Consider the following 4,567-nt stretch of genomic DNA (forward strand, 5'->3'; position numbering starts at 1 on the left):
AAGGAGGTTACAACCAAGTTCATGTGTGCATGTTCAGTCGGGTCCGACTTTTTGCGACCGCATGGACTGTATCCTGCCAGGCTCCTCTATCCATGGGATTCTCCAAGCAAGAATACTGGAGTGAGTTGTCATGCCCTCCTCCAGGGGATCTCTTAATGTCACATCTCTTAATGTCTCCTGCCTTGGCAGGCAGGTTCCTTACCACTAGACTGCCGGGGTCCAGCCCCGGCTGATCCAGGGTATTCGAAGGAGAGACGGCATAGGCGACCTATTTTTTTAAATATTTATCAAAGATATAAAGAGTAATAGAATGAGGATAGCTCAGTGAGGAAATTCAGTGGAGAAAAGAGGCTGAAATAAGGATAGCTCAGTAGGAAAATTCAGTGAAGAAAAGAGGCTGAATAATTCAGCCAGAAGGTAAGAGAAAGAACGACATGGGGAGACCAAGTTTCGGTGAACACGGCCCGCACTTTATTTTCCAAAGTAGTTTTTATACCTTAAGTTATGCATAGAGGAAAATGGGGGAAGGGGTAGAGTCATGCAGCAAGCCAGGCTTTCTTCCTGCAAACTTATCATATGCAAAAGCTTAGGTGATTTGCATCATCTTTTGGCCCGGAGGCCTGTTAACATTTTAAGACCCTTTCTTCAGAAAACTTATTTTTCTCTAAAGGTGATTGGTCAGGAGCCATCCTCCAAAAGCATTAGATAAAGTTGCATTCCTACAGAGCAAAGGTGTGGTGGGCTATAACAAGAAAAAGAATTAACTCAAGGGTCCCAGGTTACAAACATTAAAGCTACTACTTACACCAATTATATTAATCAATACACTGCCAGGGACACAGCAGGTAAGGGATATGGAAACTTAGCAGCAAACATTGGCCCAACAAGTGAAAATCCCTTCACCAATACAGTTTCTAATCAATCTTTTAACTACTCAAAAGAATCTGTGTTTAGACAGTTTAGAACATCTCCTGCCTCTCACAGTTGGGAGGCTCTGAACAATCACATGTGGCCGGAAAAACCTATTCAGGCAGGCTAGAGGACTTCCAAAGGAGTTTGTAGGTTAAACACTGTCACACCCAGGAATTATTAACTGGAGCTGTAATCTAACTCTTTTTTCAGAGAGGTAGTGGGGGACAGCCCCCCGTAAAGTCAGAAGTGTAGGTGAAAGCACAAAGCAGAAAGTAGGCAGACTCTGGTTTTGGGTGTAAATGCTCGAGAATTTCCAGGGGGACTCCTGAGGCTCCATCCCGCCTTTGCGTATGCCGAGCCTCCTTCCTCATGACCTTTGTCATGGGTGGAGCTCCTCACGCTGGCTCCCGGTAGTGATAGAATTCCAGTTGAGCTATTCCAGATGCTGAAAGATGATGCTGTGGAAAGTGCTGCACTCAATATGCAATATGCAATATGCACTCAATATGCAATATGCCGGCTCCCGGCACTAGACTACCACCACCCGGGAAGCCCCTAATACAACCTAATACTAGAGAGTAACTGTAAGGTGGAATGACACAGCTGATGACCACAAAGGGTTAAAGGAGCAAAGACAAGACAAGTTAAGTGGAAGAGGACATCCTCGGAAAGGCAAAACAGCTTATCCTGACACTGTATTTGGTCAGAAGATCTTTCTACTTGAGAAGGTCATGTATTCATTCTTACTCTCTGGCACATATTATAAATAAAACAGTACCCTCCACAACAGTGGACTTTGAACTTCAGTTTGCATAAGGATACCTAGAGAAATGGGAAACATGGAGGCACCACCCCAATTCCTAAGCATCTGATTCAGCAGGCTGGCATTTTAATGTGTATTCAAGGTGCTCTTGGTATGGGTCCTTGGGCCCTATTTTGAGATAGATCACTTAAACATTGATACTTGGCTCAATGTCCTTCAGGAAGTTTATTCCATTTAAAGTTGCATTTGACTCATTTCTAATGAGGTGGATGAATCTAGAGCCTACTATACAGAATGAAGTAAGTCAGAAAGAGAAAAACAAATAATGCATATATATATAGAATCTAGAAAGATGGTACCGATGAACCTATTTGCAGGACAACATCAGAGACGCAGACGTAGAGAACAGACTTTGGACACAGTAGGGGAAGGAAAGGGTGGGATGAATTGAGAGAGTCGCATTGAAACATATACATCAATTACCAATGTAAAATATTTAGCCAGTGGGAATTTGCTGTATGACATGAGGAACTCAAAGCCAGTGCTCTGTGACAACCTAGAGGAGAGGGATGGGGTGAGAGGTGGGAGGGAGGTTCAAGAGTGAGGGGGCATATGTGTACCTATCACTGATTCACATTGATGTATGGCAGAAATCAAGATAATATTGTAAAGTAATTATCCTTCAATTAAAAATAAATAAACGTTTTATAAGCTGCCAAAGTGAAATGACAAGGGTTCAGTAAAGTTTTGTAAGACACTTTATAAAGACCCTGCTCTTCCCTCCAGATGACACCCATGACCTAGTCCCCTTTGGCACAACCTACTCTGTACTGGAAGTTAATATGTGGCTGCATTTTTATCAAGGCTAATGAAGAAGTCTCAGGTGGGTTAAACAATAGGAGAGCAAAACTCACACCATAAGGTCTAAATATCTCTTGTCCATAAACCATTATTTGGAAAGAAGTAGACATATTTGACATAAAAAGATTTAGAAGAGACAGAAATAGACACTTTTACTCCTTTGCATTGCAAATTTTATGTGATATCTTATCATTATATTCCCAAAATGTGTTCAGGGTTATGTGACATTGATTTGTTTTTAATAAACCCATGCTGCCTGAGTCTCAATTCATTTGACTGTAGAATTCTGAATAGACTATAAAAACAAATTTCTAGAGTTAATGACCTAAAAAATTGCCATTAATTGAAGTACAAGCATCTATTTCAATTAAAGAATGTCACAATATTTAGTTTACATCTCATAGCTACCACCGTAAATTTAATCATTGGCATAATTTATACTGAAGAGCAATTTGAATAATACACTGTACTTAATGTTGGTCATTAGATGTAATTGCAAATTTATACTATTATAAATGCAATATGCACTGTACTAGTCTTTATTCTGTTTATTTCCTGTTATATTGTTTACCATTAAAAAACAGAGGAAACTCTCTTAACCAAATAGCCTTAGAGAAAGTTTACCCAGTGTAATCTCATGGGCATAATCCATCTTTCATAAATAAACTCATAAAAACAACAAACTTTATAAATATTTAACATGCAAGTACTTGGGATTATTCAGCAAATTAAATACCTATATTCTGATTTCTTTTTTTGTGCCAATTAGCTCTTATTCAGCCAATATTCAATTTTTATAGAAAAAAAGCAAAAATCTGAGGTATGATTACTTCCTACTTCTAACATTCCCGTCTCCAGGAGATGAAGGCTGCCATCGTCAGGGATGAGTCGGGAAGAGCATGGCGCCTTTATCCTATGGTGAGATGTTGCCTCCCCTCTGTGGTCTCCTTCCCCAAAACATCATCCCAGTCAAACTAGGGAAACCTATCAGACAAACAAAATTCTATTTTGTAAAACTGAGGGAGGTTCTACAAAATACATGCCCAGTATTCCTCAAAATTGTCAAGGTTATCAAAGAAAGAAGGCGGGGGAAGCCTGCGAACATGTCACATCCAGAGGAGGCCCAGAAGACTTGATGACTAATGCAGCCTGGTGTCCTGAATGGAAAAGTGCAGCAGGAAAAGAGCACTGGTGAGAACTAATCAAATGTGAACTCAGTGCGTTGATGTTGTTGTTGCTGTTTAGTCGCTTAGTCGTGTCTGACTCTGTGCAACCCCATGAACTGTTGTCCACCAGGCTCCTCTGTCCGTGGGACTCTCCAGGCAAGAATACTGGAGTGGGTTGCCATTTCCTCTCCAGAGGATCTTCCCAACCCAGGGATCAAATGCACATCTCCTATGTTGGCAGGTGAATTCTTTACCACTGAGCCACCAGGGAAGCATGAATTAAGTATGGATTTAGTTCATAATAATACACCAGTATGGATTCTTTCATTGTGACAAATGTGCTACAGTAAGTTGAAGAGTTAACAATAGGGGAAAGTGGGTGAGGGGTATATAGGACCACACCGTACAACCTTTGCAACTTTTCTGTGAACTGAACATTAACATGGAATAAAAAGATTAAAGTTGAAAAGCAATACTATGAAAGGACCCTGTAAGAGAATACTCAAACCGTAATAAATGACGTAGGATTAATATCCAGATTATGATCTACAAACTGATTAGGGAAAAAAGCTCAAAAAAATAGTGAAGTAAGGAAAGCACCAGAACAGCTTTTTTCCTGAAAACAAATAACAAATAATAAATATGAAACTATGTTAAATGTACACAGAGATCAAGGAAACACAAATTAAAATGGTCACTTTTTAACCATTACATTAGGAAATGTACACTGATTAAGTCTAGGTCAAGATTAGAGAAACTGGGTGGCCATTCACTGCTGACAGAGCTGTGAATTATTATAGCATCTTTGGAAAGAATTTTACAGTTTATATTAAAATTATAAATGCTTAGACCATTAAGTCCAGAA

The sequence above is a fragment of the Bos indicus genome, chromosome 14 (assembly GCF_029378745.1).
Source record: "Bos indicus isolate NIAB-ARS_2022 breed Sahiwal x Tharparkar chromosome 14, NIAB-ARS_B.indTharparkar_mat_pri_1.0, whole genome shotgun sequence".
NCBI classification, from domain to species: Eukaryota; Metazoa; Chordata; class Mammalia; order Artiodactyla; family Bovidae; genus Bos; species Bos indicus.